The 20,419-nt window shown below is 34.9% G+C and overlaps 1 pseudogene across 1 annotated transcript; it reads left to right on the plus strand.

The window, feature by feature from the left end:
• The first annotated feature begins 19,269 nt into the window (after positions 1 to 19,269).
• LOC307050662 (non-selective voltage-gated ion channel VDAC3-like) lies at positions 19,270 to 20,114 on the plus strand (annotated as a pseudogene). The gene has a single exon. The product of its transcript is annotated as a non-selective voltage-gated ion channel VDAC3-like (transcript).
• Positions 20,115 to 20,419: the final 305 nt, after the last annotated feature.

The raw sequence follows: 20,419 nt of genomic DNA on the forward strand, positions 1-20,419 counted from the left end.
TGCCTTTGATCAGGAAACTCATTTTACAACAGAAGAATTGTCACAGTAGATTCATAGCCATAAAACTCATGTTTCCCCATATGTCTCATCGCCAGTAAGCAGCTGGCCTGATAGAATGATGGAATGGCTTCCTGAAGGCTCAGTTACAGTGCCAGTTGGGAGACAATGTTGTTTGAAATTGTGGTACTGGCCTAATAGATTATACCATCAGCCAATACATGGTTCCATATGCTCAAAAGCCAGAATATGAAGGTCCAAGAACTAAGAGGTAGAATTGAGAGAAATCTTTCTCATTATTTTACCTAATATCCTATTTACAAAATTTTGTTTATCTTCCCTGAAACCTTGTACATACTGGGTGACTTTGAAGGTTTTGCTTTCCAAGGAAGGAAGAGCCCTGCCAAGAAATACAGCTGTGTCTCTATTAAATTGAGATTTGAAACTGCACCCGTGTCATTTTTCACTTCTAATGCCATTGACCTAACTGGCAACAATGAAGTTTACCCTACTGGCTAGAGTGATTAATTCTGATTAGCAAGAGAAAATTGGGCTAGAAAGACTGGTCTGGAATCCAGGAGTTTCACTATAGAGCCTTTTATCACTTACATGTCCCATAAAAATAGTCATTGAAACAGTGTGGCCACAAAATAAAGACAGGCTCACCAAAGACTGTTAGTTTTGTGTCCTATGAAATGAAGATTTGGGTCATCTCATGAGACACAAAATCCTGTCCTTCAGAAATTTAGCAAAGTGTAGTTTGAACATGGAATGGATGATAGAAAAAAAATTATAGTGATCAAATTTGGCCTCATGTTCAAAGGCAAGAACAATAGCAGCTAATTAACATATTTTATGTTAATTGAGCATTTCTTTCCTCTTACCACACTCCTTGCTGTCTTATATGAAGCCTACTGATGGTGGGTAACATTAAAATTTAGGTTTCAGTTTGGATTATGGCTGAATTGCTGATACCCTGTCACAATTTAAGTCATAATAGAACTGTGATTTTCTTAATAATTTTCTTAATCTTAGCAAAAGATCCAAAAGCATCAAAGAATGGATGCTGAGTGGACATAGTGTTCTGGAACTTTTCTGTTTGCTTCCTATATCTATTTTCTTTCCTTCTCTAACTTTCTTTTTGGTCATGGATACAGAACTGGTCATCCAGTTTCCTTTGTGATCTGAATTCTAGCAGAATACACTCAATGGGAGTCTCCAGTAGGGTTTAAGTTAGGAGGAGGGAGAAGGGGTTCTTTCTACCCTGTTTCCTCCCTACTTTTGTCCTGTGCCTCTGGCAGCATTTCTCCATGTATGGCTCCTGCTGGGGACCTTTCCTCGTAGCTCCAGCACTCACTTGGCTCTGGTGACACTCTCCATGCTTTTGTCTCTTTATGGCTTCCTGTGGTTGCTATGTCTCTGTTCCCAAGCATCTGTTGCTTTCTCATGTATTTTTTAACCCTAGCTATATTCTGTAAATGGGCTCTTTATTTAGTTCTTTACAGTTGAACCTCGGAGAGGAATCATGATTCCTTTCAGAATTATCTCTAGTAACAATGCTACTAATTTACTGTATATAAGAAACATATCTAATAAAAATTAACTCAAAAACCTTGAAAGGGAAGCTTTGGGTAAAGGCATGACAGGCAAATGAAAACTAAGGAAAAAAGCAAGGATAACAATGTTAATATCAAGTTAGTTTCATTCGTGGTTGGTAAAAAAAGGGACAAATACAGACATATTAATAAAAAATAATATATGTAAATAACTTATAAATATTAATTTACTAAATACCATGTCTACAAAATTCATAAAGTAAAACTTCAGAAAGTAGAAACATTTTTAAAAGAAATTTATAGTACTCTTTTCTCAGCTGATGAAGGATCAAGTGGGCAAAACATAAGTGAGGTTAAGGAGGAAAAAAATAACTATTGAGGGAGAACTAGTAGGTGGATATTCATTCAGATTCTCATGGAAGAAGCTAAAGTCAACAGAGTACTGGGCTTCAAGGAAGACCTCAGGATATTCAGAAATGGAAAAGCAATATAGAGCTTAATCCATGATGACCATGTAATAAGACTAGATATTAATAATAAGAACTGTAAGCAGAATATCTATACCACCTGGTGTAAAAGTCTCTCAATCATTTCATTGGGTCAAAGAGCAAATCAAAATTGAAATCTAAGAAATAATAATAGAGCATCATGCTTTAAAACATTGAACATAGCTATAGCAGCATTCAGAGGCTAGTTACTATAAATACTTAATTTAACATAAAAAAGAAAAAAATTAAGTTAATAAATTCAGCATTCAAGTAAAGAATTAAAAAATGGAACAGTGAAATGGATCAAAATAAAGGATAAATGAGGAATAAAAATAGAAATGGAAATGAATGAATTAGAAAATAGAAAATGGTATAACTATTGAATAAATCCAAGAGCCATTATTTAATCCAAAATTAATTTAATCCAAAATTTAAAAATTAAAATAAAAAATATAGACAAATATTTAAGCTCATTAAAAGAACATAAAGGAGGGAGTCCTGAAGTAAACACACAAAATTATAACATAGAAAGGGATAGTTACCATAGGTTATAGTTAAAGTTATAGCTCCATTTCTTTCTGTCTATCCATCCACCTAAATAGATATTGAACTGATTCTGGCTTGAACAATTAAGATATCTGCCTATCTATCTATCTATCTATCTATCTATCTCTGTATCTATCTTATTTGTTCAAATCAGTATTAGTTCAGTATCTATTTAGATAGCGAGACAGATAGGTAGATAGATAGATAAACATAGATTATTTAAAAGACAAACCCATAACTGAACTACAAGTTATTTCTGGGTTGTGATGCTGCTTACAATTTTTAATTTCTACACTCTTTTTAATTATTCTATATTTTATTGAATAAACAGATTTTTATCAAAATATCCAAATATATAAAAAAACTTAACAATGTATAATTTTAAAATACTGTACAAATATCAAACTTAGAACATAAGTAAACAGTGATACCATATAACTATTCCAAGTTCAGTAAACATATCTATTGTGCTAATAGCTCCTAATAAGGTCGGGATTTCATAATTATATCTTAAAAGTAAGGTAATAGGTACATCTATATTGACTGGATGATGTACAGTCAGTAGTTGCCATAGAGCCTGATATTTTACTATTTTAATGTGTACAAATATAATTTGCTCTTGAGAAATTTTCGCCCATTTAAAAATTACTTATTATTACAAAAACAACATACATATATGCATTGTAGCAAAATTAGAAAATATAGAGGAGCAAAATGGGCCAAAATATTCCCAACACTTACAGATCACCGTTGTTAATACATTTTCCTCTAGCCTTACATGTTATATTTTATGAAATGTAAATTTCGTATATTATTGCTTTGTAACCTGCTTTTCAGTCAACAATCATCACATTTATATTTTTGTACATTTTCATTGCATGAAATACCCAAACTGTAGATTCTTCCATTAATTTAAAATGTTATTTAGAGCAAATTTCTTCAAACCAGTATCAATGCAGTATCACACATTATATCTGATTGCCATGCCCCTTAAATTTCTTTTAATCTAGAACTTTCCCCCTTTTTATGACACTGACTTGTTGATGGAATGGGGCCAATTCGTCTACAAAATATCCTACCCTCTGGACTTGTCTGATTGCTTTCTTGTGGAATCACTTAGTTTGTATTGCTTTATCTGCAGTTATATCTTAAGGTTTAATGGTTTTGAGTTAAACATGCTTGGCTAGAGTAAATCTTAAGTGATATTTTGTACCTCATTTTGCATCACATCACAAAATACACAATATTAGTTTGACTCACTGTTAGTGATGGTAAGATTGATCACTGGTTTATGTGATACCTGACCCTTCTTTCATTCAATTAGATTGTTCCCCCTTGCAGGAATAGGACTCTATGAATGCTCCCCCATAAAATATTCATTTAATGGATTTTAAAAATTGCTTGAATCGATGATTTCAGTGAGGGTTTGTGAAATTATTTTTTCCTAACTCAAATTATTCCTTCTCCATATTAGCTGGTGATGGAAATACCTTTAAAGTAGAGCTTTCCCTCGTCAACTGGGGCTATTTTGTTGTCTTAAAATATAGTTCTTTACTGGAAGGGCAATGTGAGTACTTAAATGTTTATCTTTAGTTATCAATTTTCAAAGTAAGGAGTTGTTTTAATAGCTGCCTCAAAGGATGAAGGGTGACAAATGAGTTTTTTCCAGCTTTTCTTTTTTTAAAATCATTATGGACTCTTGGATTTTTATTGATCCATTGTGTTCCAACCCACTGAAACCATTTTTCTTTTTGATGCTCTAGTTGTCACAAAATTGACTAGTGGAAAATCTTTCTAGATGTGTGTTTGGTCCTTTTGACATAATCCTGCTTCTCCACTAAATAAAATGATACCATTTTATTTCAATGTTTCTCTTTTTAAAATGTTTCATTGGAATATAGTATACATACATTAAATTGTACAAATCATAAGCATACAACTCAATAAATTAGGATTGAGTGAACACACACTTGAAACTACCATACTAGGTTAAGAAATAGAAGATTAACAGGACCTCAAAGTCTCCTCATGCCCCATCTTAGTCACTATGCTACCCTTTCTCCCAAAATGTAGCCACTATCCTGACTTCTAATGGAGTAGAATAATTTAAACCTTAAAAGTTTATGGAAGTGTATTAATACAGAATGTCCTTGTTTGTATTTACTCCTCTTGCTCAAAATTATGATTGAAATTCACATAAATGATTGTTCTTTATCATACTTATTTCGCTAGGTGTATAGTGGTCCAATTTATGTGTATAACACTTTTTTCTTTCCTGTCTCGCTATACATTTTTTTTTCAGCCTGAAGCTATTATAAATAATTTTTTGTAAACATTTATAAAAATTTCTAGTAGTGCATATATACACATATTTCTGTTGAATAGATACCTTGAATAGATACCTAGAAATGAAATTCCTGAGTCATACAGTAAGTGTACGTTCAAATGTAGTAGATAATGTGAAACCCTTTTCCAAAATGGTTGTTCAAGTGGCATCCCCAAAAGCATTGTAAGAGATTTCCAGTTGCTCCAGGACCTCATCAACACTTTAAATTTTTTTAAAAGATATTCTGGTGGATGTGTAGTGGTTTCTCATGGTGGATTTAATTATCATTTAGTTGCAGATTAGTGAACTTGAGTACTTTTTCAAATGTTTACTGGATATTTGTATAGCCTGTTTTGTAAACTGCTTCTTCAAAACTCTGACCATTTTTCTTATGTCTTACTTCTTACTGTTGGAGATTTTGTGTATTCTACATGCAAGCCATTTGTCAACTATATGAGTGGCAATAATATTCTCCTAGTCTTTTGGCTTGCTTTTGAACTCTTACTGGTGCCTTTTTCAGGACTGCAATACTTAATTTTAATGTAGTTCAAATTATTAATGTTTTTTTAATTACCTATTAAAAAAATCTTTGCCTGACAAGGCCCTGAAGATATTCATCTATGTTGTCTTCTAAAATTATTATTGCTTTACCTTTCTCATTTATACCTACAATAAATGAAAATGATTCTGGGGATTGCTGTGCGGTAAGAGTCTAGATTTGTTTTTTCTTATGGATATTCAATTGGTAAGCGCTGTTTATTGAAAAGATTATCCCTTCTACACTGCATTGCCCCCTTTGTCATAAAACCAGGTTGTTCTTTTTCAGGATTCCATTCTGTCATATTGGTCTATCCACCCTTGCAATACTCCTTTATTTTCTTCATTACTATATTTATAAAATAGGCCTTGATATCTGGTACTATAAGTAATTTATTATTCTTTTTTAAGATGTTAGCTACTCTTGGACTTTTGTATTTTCATCTAAATTTTAGAGTTAATGTGTCAATATTTGAAAATAAATAAGGCTGCTGGAAGTATGATTGCTGTTGTAGTCAATGGATTCATTTAGAAAGATGAACACATATATAAATTTGGGTTTTACATATAGGAACATATTTTATCTCTCCATTTATTTAGGTTTGATTCAGTTTTACTCAATAATGCTATATAGGTCTGGAATTTTTCATACATTCGATTAGATTTATTTCAAGGTATTTGATGTTTTGATGCTATTCTAAGTAGTATCATTTTCACACTTTAGTATTCTATTTGTTGTATAAAGAAATTTAAATATTGGCCTTATATCAGAAACCACACTAACTGTGTTATTTCTAATAATTTAGTAGAAAATTCTCTTGGATATCACATGAACACAAATATATAGACTGAAATCAAAAGTGGCATTTTTCCCTTTCTAATCATCACTCTTTTACTCCATGTCTTTGCACTGATTTTGAATAAAAGAGGATGAAATGGAATGGAAGTGATGAGTGTAACTAATCTAGCCTCACTTTTTATCTTGGAGGGAAAATAACATTTCAAACTAAGAAGGATTTTCACTTGTAGATTTTTTCTCATATTTTTGAAGATGATATTTATTAAAAAGCTGCTATAGTTTGCTGAGCTTTTACATAAATTGGTTTTGATTTCTAATTGGTTTTGATTTCTAATCTATGCCATTCTTCATAGATTTTAGAAAATTCTTTGATTTGTCTTTTCATTCTCTAGTGAATTATACCGATTGATTTTTAAACGTATTTTTGGCAAATTTGGGAGAAGGGGATAATATTTCAAACTAATAGGAAAGTTGCAAGAAAAGTTAAGAAACTACCATACATTCAGATTTTCCAAATATTTACATTTTGCCTGTTTGTTTATGATTTTCCTTCTTTCTCTTTCTTTCTGAATCTTTTAAGAGTAATTTGCCGTATTGTCCCCTTTATCCATAAACTAATTAGCTTGATTTTCTAAGAACAAAGACATCTCCCCATAACCACAGTACAATTATCAAACTCAAAGTTTATTTATTGATATTTGAATATTAAAACATCCTTGTATTTCTAGGATAAAAAAGAAATCTTTTAGGCTGTTTTTAATATTTATATGTTACTGGAGCTGTTTTGCAAAACATTTGTGTAGGATTTTTGCATTGCATCAATTTTTATGATAAGACTGGATTGTGCTTTTCTTTCATGTAGTACCTTGTCAGATTTTCTATCAAGATAATGTTAACTTCATAAAAAGTGCTGGAAGGGGTTTCCACAGCTTCTATTTTCTGTAAGTGTTAGACTACAATTATTATTATTTTCTTAAATCTTTAAAAAAAAGTTTATAAGTGAATTCTGGCATGTAGTATTCCAAAACTGAATATAGTAAATATTTAATTTCATGAATATATATCAGAAAACACAGATTTTCTGTTTTTCCTGTGTCTATTTTAGTAAGTAGTATTCTTCTTCAAATTTATCTATTTATTCTAGATTTTCAAATTACTACCATAAAATTAGTCATAAGACCATCTTAATAAATTTTTAAAAAGCATATTTATTAGTGCATAATCTACACTCATTAAAATTCACCCTTTGTAGGTATATGGTTCTGTGATTATTGACAAATGTATACAATCATGTAACCACCATCAAAATCAAGATAAAGAATATTTCCATCATCCCAATAAGTTCCTTTATGTACTAAATCCCTAACTGCTACCTGTAAGTCCTGGCAACCACTGATCTGATTTCTGTTTCTATACTTTTGCTATTTCCAGACTATCATGTAAATGGAATGAAATAGTTTGTCACTCTTTGTGTCTTTTATAAGAGTAATCCATGTTCTTGCGTGGATTTGAGGTCTGTCCTTTTACAATTGTTAACAGTCTATTGTATCTGTGTATCACAATTTGTTTATCGCTAGCTGATTGATGTACATTTGTGTTGTTTCCTGTTTTAGGGAATTGTAATGATACTATAAATATTTGCATAGGGATATTTACATGGACTTCTCCAACCCCCACTTTTTGAGGAAAATTCTTAGGAGAGGAATTTCTAGGTTGCATGTAAATGTATGTTTAAAGTTATAAGAAACTGCCAGACATTTTTCTAAGGGACTGTATCATTTTGCATCCCCACCAGCAAAGTAGGAGAATTTTGTTACTCATTATCACTTTCAATTTTGTTTAACTTTTAAATTTTAGTCAATTTGGTATATGTATAGTGGCATCTCATTGTGGTTTTAATTTGCATTTCTCTAATGAATAATAATACTAGAATTACCATATGACCCAGCAATCCCACTACTGGGCATATACCCAGAGAAAATCATAATTCAAAAAGACACATGCACCCAATGTTCATTGCAGCACTGTTTACAATAGCCAGGTCATGGAAGCAACCTAAATGTCCATCGACTGACAAATGGATAAAGAAGAAGTGGTATATACATACAATGGAATATTACTCAGCCATAAAAATTTGGGTCATTTGTAAAATGGGTCATTTGTAGAGATGTGGATGGATGTAGAGACTGTCGTACAGAGTGAAGTAAGTCAGAAAGAGAAAAACAAATATCGTATATTAACACATATATGTGGAACCTAGAAAAATGGTACAGATGAACCAGTTCGCAGGGCAGAAATAGAGACACAGATGTAGAGAACAAACGTATGGACACAAAGGGGGGAAAGTGGCAGGGGGGTGGTGGTGGTGTGTTGAACTGGGAGATTGGGATTGACATATATACACTAATATATATAAAATAGATAACTAATAAGAACCTGCTGCATAAAAAATAAATAAAATAAAATTCAAAAAAATAGTACTAATCATCTTTTCATGTGTTTATTGGCCATTTGTATATCTTCTTTGGTGAAGTGTTTGTTCAAATCTTTTTCTCCTTTTTAATTTTTAAATTAAAAAAATTATTTCATATTCTGCTAATGTTTTATATATTTATAGGCAATTACTTTGTGATTCTTGAATTCATTTTCAAATCAGGATCTTAAGTTTTTTTTTTCCTGGATTTCTTGAGCTGATGGTATCTGTGAGAATTATGCTGTGAAAAGCAAGACAGAAAGCTAACCAAAAGTCAAAAATTTGATGAGCAGTGAACACTATCATGACAAATGTTAGAACTCCATTCTGTCAGTATGATTCTATAGTTTGCTTGCGGATCTTATGAAATCTAACATATGACTCTCAGAAAACAGAAAGTTAGAGATTGACTGCTTAAATATGTCTTAGACTTAAGATTTGGCCAGGTTCCAGGTGGGAGGCTGTATCCAATTGCTTTTTAGCTCTTTCTCCAATATGGTTTTTTCTTTATCAGGAGGAAAGATTTTTTAAAAATAAATGGTAGTTAAAAACAGGTAAGAAATGAGCAGGCCTCTTGTACTGCACCAGTTACTTATAACTGCATTGTAGAGTCACAGCAGTGCTAATCATCTGGAAGGGACCAAGAGAGGGGCTTATCATTGTATAACAGTGCACTCTATAGTTATGTAATATGCACTTCTCTCTTTGGACATAATCTGAATTAAAATGCTACTATTTCATTGATAAATATGATATTTAAATTAGCAAATTAAAAATCACCTTTATGTGTTAAAATTCCCTCTGACGACACTTCACTATACAGAACAAGGTAATTACTTTGAGAAATCAGCTATTCCAAGGTAACCGGGCAGTTACAATATTTTATCAGGTAAATTACCCGTCACCATCAACATTCATCAGGGACTCATTTGGATTTTATTACAGGTTGACATTTACTTATTTGCCCAATTTTAAAAATTACAACTGTTGCACGATTGCCCCAGGGCACAGCTGTAGAAAATTAGCACACTAATCACATTAATTATCATAAATAAAAAGTTATAAAAGAGCAGCAAGTAACAGCATAGAATTTTTTAAGAGCAACTTAAGACATCCCTAATAATACCTTAAATTTATATAGCACATTGAAATTGTCAAGTCTCTTTTATCCCTATAGTTTTTAAGTTTAGAAACTCTGTCATAGGGATGCTATTATTGACACCACTTCAGAAATGAAGAAGCAGAAGCCTAAAACAGCTGTTTGGCTGAGCTAAGATGAAACAACTAGATAGGTTCAAAGTCAAGTCAAGAACTAAGTCTACTGAACTCCCAACACTCCCACTTCCCCCCGTATATTTCTCTCTTTCCATGATGAAGAGTAGAATATCATTTACCTTCTATATTCCAGTCTATCAGCACCTTCAGTGAACTGAAGATCCGAAATATGTCTTGATCTTCTTGCCTCTTTCCACCTCCAGTGCCACCAGTCTAGTCTAAGCAAACGTCATGTCTCTTCTGGACTACTTATTGTGATAACTCCCTTCCTTCTTGCCCCCATAAAATCTGTATTCTACAGAGTAACTGAAGTGATATTTTAAAAATGTAAATGAGATATAACATTTTTATACTTACAATGATCTATGGATCCATGTAATCTGACCCCCTCTCCAATGTCATCTCCTATCACTCCCTACCTCCTCACTCTGCTCCCTTTTCTGTGACTGTTGAGCATGCCTAGATTGATCCTGCCTCTGAGTCTTTGTTGTTATATTTTGCTCTGTTTGGAATGTTCTGTTTCCAGATTTTTGCAGAACATATTTCAAATTCCTCCTTTTCAGAGAAAGTTTCTTTGATAACTATACCTAATCTGGCTTCTCCTTGTTCCCTTTTCTTTCCCTCATTCTATCCTCCAGTCATTCTTTGTCATATGATTCTTTTTTTATTTGTTTAGCATATTTCTTTTGTTCTCAGGAATTACCTTATCCATGTATTTTTTTTACTTGTTTATTGTACATCAACTCTCATGCATTATAAGAACCATAAGAGCAGACATCTTGTATATCTTGGTCACTTCCTGTAACAGATGCTGTTCATCCTCCACTCATGTCTCTTAAGGCCATCCTGGAAATCACCTGCCCCTTCAGTTGACAGTTCCTATATATTCCAAAAAGCTTTCTACTTCAACACCTTCTGCCTGAGGGCATTCTCTGGGCATTCATCCTGGCAAGCAAGAAATGCCAGAAAGTTGATGCTTCCAGGTACAACCCTCAGTCAGTAAATAAAATCAGGAAATCATAAGTACACAGTTTTCTCATTCCTCAGGGAGACAGTTATAAGGTCAAAATTATAGGCATGTTTTATATCTTTCAGAGTCTCCAGCATAACTGAGCCCTAGCTGCACACAATAGTAAAAGACTTATTCATGTACATTTCATTGGCTTTCATGTCTTTCTCTTTCCTTAATAAAAACAAAAAAGATACTTATAAAATCATACCCATTTCCATACTGCAGTGCTTGATTGCATTCATTAATCATTGTGTTGTCCCCTCTCCCTACTCTTTGTTTCTGTCTTCCTTTCTTTTTTCTATCCTAGCTTGTCTTGTCCACACTAATGATGTTCCTTTATAATTTCCTTCTCTGGTTCATAGTATTTTATCTTGCACCCATATGATGTTTAACCTTAATTTGTGTGTTTATGTGTAAGTTGAGCACTGAATAATCTGGTGCTTTGTCAGCAATTCTTGTGGGGTATATTTAGGTAAACATGGGAATGAATCCCTTGTGACATTCCTTTCTAATAACAGGGAACCAATTTTCATGACAAATACCTGCTGAGTCACTTCAGATGACTTGGGCTCCTTGTCCTCAGTATCCATGTTTTCCTCTTTTGTAGTTCAGTTTGTGGCCACCCCCCAAAAAGACTATATTTTCTTGCCTCCCTTGCAAAAAGGTGTGGCCCTGTGAATACGTTTTGGCCAGAAGGATGAGAGAGCCAAGGAGATATGGGAATTTCACATTTATGCCTTTGAAAGGAACAAGTGTGTCTTTTTCTTTCCATGTTCTCTTTCTTTCTGGCTATAATAAGGATGTGGTGGTGCAACATTCTTGGGCAACATGGAAAAAAGGTTGGATCCTTTCAGCATGGCTAGAACTCCATCGTAGTATCTGGTTTCTTATTACTCTGTGAAGCAGGCTGCCAGCCAGTGTGGGCTTAACGTGAAGGAGATATAAACTACCTTGTTTCAACTAATCTTGTTTTACATCTTTGTTCCATGGAGCTGACCCATGGATGGTCCTAATGACTAGAGTTGTCCAGGAGATTTACATTCTCTTATCTCTCTCTTCATTCATTCTCTGTCTCTCTGTCTCTCTTTTTCCCTCTATATATGTTTTATGTATGTATAAAACATACATATATATTTTCATAATAAACTGGCACAGACCCATAAAAATCAAACACATATAATCAGAACATGTGATATATAAAAAGAACATGCTATATTTCTTAAAAAATGATAGAGTATTTGGAGTGTTTTCTCCTCAAAATAATATATATATTCTCTTTGGGGTTATCTGTGAGGTCTATGCACAGGTATAATAGTACATGGAAAAAATAGCAATGACACATTCTATACTAGTGTTCTCCTCCCTTGTAGTCTAGGGGTCCCCAGCTTTATCCTTTTGACAGATGTTAATGTAGGATTTGAATTATGAGTAGTCTAACAATTGTTGAAAGATAGTAGTGTTTGACATAGTTGCATTAATGTATCGCTGGAGAAATTATAACACATGAAAGTTAAAATTTATTTTGCTTCTTTGGTGGTTACCTCTAAGCTAGCTGTATAATTCAGCCAACTTCACTCTCAGGTATTCTAATTCTGTTTTTAAAATTATAATAGAGAAACTCTACATGTTTGTGTGAATTATATATAAGAAAGACAACACTGTGATACTAAGTAGACTACCTCACAATTTTACAGCCCACTTCCACTTTCAGATCATGTCTTGAATGGATTAGAATGAAGCAAATGGAGTGTGTGAATGTGCTCCATTTTTCCTCGTGTACTCCTGTGGCTTAGGAATCTCTTGATATGGTGCATCTTGATGTGGTCACTTGTCTTCTGGCTTCCAGTTGGGTTATCAGTTATCGTTATCAGTGGTGAGCAAGGAAGGAGATAAAAGATCTCTCTCCCTTCTGGGTGGTCACAGGATGAGTCTTCCTCAAAAGAAAAGCAGTGTTCTTCAAGGTGGCTCTGTTCACACAGACATTTTGTCTCCAGGTTTTGATAAGTCTGTTACCCTCTGCCCCTTTAGGCCTAGAGACAGTACCAGCGACAGGGCACATACAGCATTATCCCTTTTGGTGTATCTACCCACAAGGTTTAAATAGCTCGTTCATTCTACTCTATTCAAATATCCCCATTTAAGTGTATCATGTATTTTTCCTCCAGTACCCTGACTGGTACAGTTTGCAACTTCAGATTTTAATGAGTATTTCAAGGGAGATTTCTTTTTTCTTTCTTCCTTTCTTCCTTTCTTCCTCCCTTCCTTCCTTCTCCCTCCCTCCTTTCTTCCTTTCTTCCTCCCTCCCTCCTTCCCTCCTTTTTCTTTCGTTCTTTCTTTCTTTCTTCTTATGATTTTTTTACTTATTCTTGCACTTGTTTAAATATTACAGTAGATCCAGTAGTTAGAGCAGAAGAGATTTAGGATTGAAAATCATTATGCCAGATTGGAAAACCACATCATGCTAAGTTCTGTAAATAGATTCATAAAAATACTTTGCTATACACTGAATTCATAAGAACCACAATCATTTTTATCTATTTCTGCTTTTTTGATTCCCAGAGAAACCATTTTTTCCCCTGATATCTATTCTTTTCTCACAATCCTTATTTTTGTTCTAGATTAAATCAAACCTCTCCCAGGCTTCGTTTTTGGAGGCAAACCTCCTCTTTAGATTAGCATGGACAATTTTTTCTCTTATTTACCTCTCTTCAGTTTTATTTTATTTTTTGAGGTATTACATTCATAGAGTGAAATACGTCTAAAATGTATATGCCTATTTAGCTAGGACCTTAATCAGGACATGAAATATTTCCACTATCTCATTAAATTCCCTCATGCCCCTTTCCAGTCACTATTCCCCCAACCCTAAGGCAAGCAGTGATTGGATTTCTATAACCAAGGTTATAGAAGGTATAAGGTTAGTTCTGCCAGTTCTTGAACTTCATGTAATTGGAACCACAGCATATGTAGTCTTTTGTGTCTGACTTCTTTCACTCTATATGTTTTTGAAATTCATCTATATTTCTGTATTATGGGTACTTTGTTCTTTTTTATTGCTGCACAGTATTCCATTGTATGAATATACTACTGTTTGCTTATTCTTCTCTTGATGTACATTTGGTTGTTTTCAGTTAGGCTTTTCTTCTTGTACCTCACATTTATTGTAATGGTGAATGTCTATGACAGTTAGCTGGTAAATTGGATTCTCCCTCCTATTAGTCTTCTCTCATCATCTGTCTCTAGTTGTGAACTCTGGGTTAATATCTAAATATGACTCAGAATTTGACTTTTAAAAAAGGTAATCATTTTGATTCCCAAACAACACAAGATTGAGTATTGATAAACCACTTAACAGAACAATTATAAATTGACATAATTAATAAATAGACTTCATTACAAGTAAGAGCCCAAAAGAGTAATCTCTGGCTTTGGGGAAATAAGAAGTGAAAGTGATCCCCAGTAACATAAACAATACCACAATTACACCTCTGCTTTCCTGATTGAAAGCCACTGCATAAGATTTTGCAAGTTGTGTCTGCTCTAGGGATTCCCAACAGATAAGAGAAAGTGGAACATGATCACACTAATGCTCTGTTCTCAAGCCCTTAGCCCTGGAGTAGGTAGGACTGCGTTCCCCAGTTTGCAGCAAGTAAAAGACCCTGTTTTCCAATTCTGTTAAAAATACTTAGTTTGGGGTAAGCCATGAGCTTGTGGAGTGCAGCTACCTGGAGGCTATGCCATTTCAAAGGTTCTACCCTTTGAAAAGCAAATGATTGTAATGAATATCATATTTTTATGAAGACTCTTAAAAGCATATTACTTTTTTTTTTAATTCCTGAAAACTTCATGGAAGACAGTAATTTCAAAGCTCTGGGCAGTTTTCTGTCTTAAAGAGGTTGTAACATGAATTTACCTTTGAGGATTTCCTTTTTAATGAAAAAATTGCAAAACTATGGTCATTTAATTATGCAAATGTAAAGCAAGTATCCACCAATTATCCCTGAGAAAAGCATGAATTAACTTAAAAAAGAATTCTTTTATTTTTTATTTATTTTATTTATTTATTTATTTTTTTAAAAATATACATTATTTATTTATTTATTTATTTATTTATTTATGGCTGTGTTGGGTCTTCGTTTCTGTGTGTGGGCTTTCTCTAGTTGTGGCAAGCGGGGGGCACTCTTCATCGCGGTGCGCGGGCCTCTCACTATCACAGCCTCTCTTGTTGAGGAGCACAGGCTCCAGATGCGCAGGCTCAGTAATTGTGGCTCACGGGCCCAGTTGCTCCGTGGCATGTGGGATCTTCCCAGACCAGGGCTCGAACCCGTGTCCCCTGCATTGGCAGGCAGATTCTCAACCACTGCGCCACCAGGGAAGCCCTTCTTTTATTTTTAACAAACTTTTTTGATGTTAGTGAATGTCAAAAGTTTTAATGTAGATTATTAAGAAATGTTGACAGATTATCACTGGATTTCAAAAGAAATGGAAACTTTTCCCCTAAAAATCAGTGATAAAAGTGAGAAACCGGTGAATAGAAATTTTAAGACCAGGAACACAAGTATTCTGGTTAGTACATATGAATGGGAGTCTGACTATGCATATATTCTGCTTTGTGGTCAGCTAATGGTTTCTTTTTTATGTAAGGATTTAGATTTTACCATCTCTGAAAATTTTCACTTAATCTTGGCAGGAATGTTTGTATTTTATCTTGTACAGCAAGTCTTTTATTAGATTGGCAACAGGTGCCACAGAGATTGCAAAAAAAAAAAAGATACACAAGCCTGATTTTCACCCCATAGCAGTGGAAAAATAGTAAAAAGGAGATTGGGCTGGGTAACAGAAGCTCAACCTGGACCAGTCAGCTGGTGTCCTAGAATTGTCTGAGTACCCAGCTTCAGGATACAATATCCTGCAATTGTATGTGCTGGAATTATTCCATGGATACTCATCAAGTAGGTTCACCTCAGAACGTGGAGATGGGTGTGCTCTGAGAGCTTTGGAAATACTGAGCATAAATCTTTCTTTCAAGAGGAGACAAGAAATGAGGACTGGAAAGATGATCTGGGGCTCTGGCCATGAGGTGTTTTCCTCTCTGAATTTTGTGGTTATTGCCCTTGGAATAAGGGCAGTTAGAAAAGAATATGACATTTTGCAAAAAGTAATTCACTTTGTGCTTCAGGGCCACACTCAGGAAACCAGGTGGGTGACAGCCTATTGGAAACTGTTAAGAATGGGTCTGGGTCTAAATTTGTGTGCTTGTGTCCTGGTCACATCTAGCAGCACTTCACTATCTGCACTGCACTAATATTTATTCTTTTATTCTTGAACTTTTGTAAATCTTGTTTAAGTATTGCAGCATTGTCTCAGCTGTCACTGTTGAGAATTAAGGAAAGTGTTTGTCTCTCATACAGAACAAAGTCATCCCAGATGTTCTAGCACATATGTAAGTGCTTCAAGAACCAGGGATGTGGTCAGCAGTGGAGCCAGCCAAATGGATAATTGAGCTGTAAGGGGCATCATAACAGATATGTAGAATATATAAGCCTACTCTGAGGTATCTAGAAAGTATTTGAGAAAGTAAGACTAAAGAACAAACTGCTGCAGAGTAGTGGGATGGGATTCTGAGTTGTTGTAATTTCAGGACTACCAAATAATATGACCTTGCTTTGTAATTATAAACTGGTAAAACCTTATCATGTATAACTATTTTCATTTAATTCTGTAATTTTTTAGAAGATAACCAATGAGGTTTGGTTTCTCCGTTCTTGACCAGGCTTGATTAGAATAAATGCGACGGCTTCTGCATCAGCTTCCTATCTTTTCATAATACCAACCAGAGTGGGGGCTGGGGTAGGGGTGGAAATACAAGATTGTATAAATTCAAATTATATTATTTTCTACTTCCATTCATTTATACATAAGTGAAATCCAGTTAAAACAAACATAAAGGGCAGCCTCCCGAGAGAAAAAATCTTAAGGGCTCTCAAAAATGGGCAATTTGTAGGCAAGGGGTAATCATCACCATCATCAATTTATAAGAATAGCTACCATTTATGGAGTACTTACATTTTTTTGCTAATATGCTTCGCATATTTTATCTGAATACTTTTTACAACAATGCAGATGAAGTGTTGTTATTCTTATTTACTGATGACCAAGACGAGGCTCAGAGATGTTAAGCGACTTGCTAAACATAGCACAGCTAATAAGTGACTATATAGAGATTCAAGCTAAATTTGGGCTGGATCTAATGCCAATGAGTTCGGCCAGCCAGGGTGCTGCCAGAGAGTTTTGTCTAGATTATATATCTGTGAGTTCTTTGGTCTTTCTTTTCTTTTTCTTTTCATTTTTATTTCATAAGTTAACCAAGCTATCTTCTTTCCATAATACTGTCTATGACTCACTCATCCAAATGATAAGTCTGATTTGTCATTACCTATGGATATATCTCTTGAATACCACTTAAGTTAGCTCATGATTTCCAGTGAGTAGCCAATCTTTCTTTTCATTGAGCAGAGGCTAGAGGTTCTTTGACGGACATAACATCACTTGCCACATCAGTTCCTAAACTATTTGAATTGTTTGCCTTATGTATCTCCACTCACAGCTAATCGGAAGTTGACTAGAGTTAAGATCAGTGAGATAGGAATTAAATCAAATTATCCCTTTATTTAAATCATTAATCAGAAAGATTCGATTTATGTCTTTCTTTCCCCTACTCCACCAGAACTGTTTACTTGACACAATCTAAGCCATAATACATAATTTTCACAACTCAGACGAGAATGCCAATTTAATTTTTAGAAGCCACACAGTGTACATTTGCAGGGATTTATAATGTTATTTTATCAGATTAATTCTACAGCTGCATTAGAAAACTGCACATCTAGATTTGCACACCTAGACAGTTTTACATTCATCATCTTCAAAAGCAGTTTCGTCCAGAAAGGGGCATTTTTCACAAGGGTTAGTTTGAGCTATTTCTTAGAGGAGCTGCTTGAATTTTACATAAATGAAGTCTCAAATATGGTGCAAAACTTTACTAAAATATTCTGAAACAGAAAGGTCACTTTTGAGTTATACTGCCAGGGTAGGTTTTCTTTGTTTCATGCCATCTTGTCATTAAGTCTCAAATAAATGGAGGCTAGTACATAAAAATACAAATAGTTATTTGCTAGGTACTGTGCTGATCGCTTCGCCTCCATGATTTTACTTAATTCTTATACCCGCATTCAGAAGCAGGTTTTATTATCCCTAATTTATTTATCAAAACAAAACAAACCAAACCAGACACAAGGAGGTAAGAGGTAATGTGTCAAAAGCCACAATATAGGGCTTCCCTCATGGCGCTGTGGTTAAGAATCCGCCTGTCAATGCAGGGGACACGGGTTCAAGCCCTTGTCTGGGAAGATCCCACATGCTGCGGAGCAAATAAGCCTGTGCACCACAGCTGCTGAGCCTGCGCTCTAGAGCCCGTGAGCCACAACTACTGAAGCCCGCACACCTAGAGCCTGTGCTCTGCAACAAGAGAAGCCACCTCAATGAGAAGCCTGCGCACCACAACGAAGAGTAGCCCCCGCTCACTGCAACTAGAGAAAGCCCGCGTGCAGCAACAAAGACCCAACTCAGCCAAAAATAAATAAGTAAATAAATAAATAAATTTATATTTAAAAAAAGCCACAATGTAAATTTGATTCAGATCTATGTTAGTATGACTCTAAAACCCATTCTTTAGCCACCATATTGTGTGCTTTTCGGGACCAAACTTGACATCTAACTCATTATTTCTGACTGTTTTACTTAAATGGTTGCACTGCCCCTTCTTTGCATCTTCCCTCCTTGATTTGATCCACAGCATTCCTGAAAGTTATTTTACTCTTTTGAAATTTAGCAATTTTTAAAACTGCTCCAATTTGACAAGAAAGAAAAGAGGAGAAAATAGGTCAATCTAGCCTACTTATTTACCAAAGTAAAACAAAAAGGATATACCCATTTTATGTCTGAGACAAGTTAATGTTCAAAAATATTAAGTTACTTATTCAGGTATCAACAAGGACAGCTAGGGCTGACAAAGGAGGTTGATGTCTCTCATTTTAAAACTTGGAAAATATATGTTGTCATTGTCCTTGTGAGAGTGAACAGTAAATTGCATTGATTTCAAAGATACATTCTTTAACAACAGTAGATATCACTTAAAACTTACTGTATAGGGAGTGGACAGGCCCTTCTGACAGAGTGGACAGGACCTCCGGTCAGAGATATGTATAACACACTGACTTACTGTGACCTAGGAAAGGCTGCTAAGGACATCTTCAACAAAGAGTATGGGTTTGGCATGGTCAAAATATATCTGAGAACCAAGTCATGTAGTGGAGTGGCATTTTCTACATCTGGTCATGCTTACACTGATACAGGGAAAGGATCAGGCAACCTAGAGACCAAATACAAGATCTGTAACTATGGACTGACCTTCACCCAAAGACAGTACTCTTGGGACAGAAATCTCTTTGGAGAGTAAGTTGGCTGAAGGGTTGAAACTGACTCTTTTGATACCATATTTATACTGAACACAGGAAAGAAGAGTGGGAAATTGAAGGCCTCCTATAAATGGGATTGTTTCAGTCTTGGCAGTAACTTTGATATAGATTTTTCTGAACCAACCATCTATGGCTGGGCTGTGTTGGCCTTTGAAGGTTGGCTTTCTGGCCATCAGATGAGTTTTGACACAGCCAAATCCAAACTGTCTCAGAATAATTTAGCCCTGGGTTACAAGGCTGCAGACTTCCAGCTGCACACTCATGTGAACGATGGCACTGAATTTGGAGGGTCAATCTACCAGAAAGTGAATGAGAAGATTAAAACATCAATAAACCTCGCGTGGATGGCCAGCAGTATCAACAGCCATTTTGGCATTGCTGCTAAGTACAAGCTGGGTTGTAGAACTTCTCTGTCTGCTAAAGTAAATAATGCCAGTCTGATTGGACTGGGTTATACTCAGACCCTTTCCGACCAGGAGTGAAACCGACTCTGTCAGCAGTAATCAATGGAAAGAACTTTAATGCAGGAGGGCAAAAGGTCGGGCTGGGATTTGAGCTAGAAGCTTAATGTGGTTTTGAGTAAAGCATCAGCTTTGTCCCTGGAGGTGAAGAGAAATGAACCCACTATGTTTTGGCTTAAAATTCTTTGAAATTTCAAAAGTGTGAACTTTTATTCTTCCAAAGAAATGTAATCCTCCCCACACTGAGGGCTAGATATTTAGCCCATCCTAAGGGAGGTGCTTCAAGGCATGCCCAGAAGTTGTCATGTTTGTGCCACGTTTCAGTTCAGTTCTGCAGTGTTGTTTTAAATGTTTTCCTCAGAGACGGTGCAGTGTCATGTAACAAAGGAGGTGACCCAACCCTCCAGTTGTC

This window comes from Hyperoodon ampullatus (genome assembly GCF_949752795.1).
Source record: "Hyperoodon ampullatus genome assembly, chromosome: 3".
Taxonomy (NCBI): Eukaryota; Metazoa; Chordata; class Mammalia; order Artiodactyla; family Ziphiidae; genus Hyperoodon; species Hyperoodon ampullatus.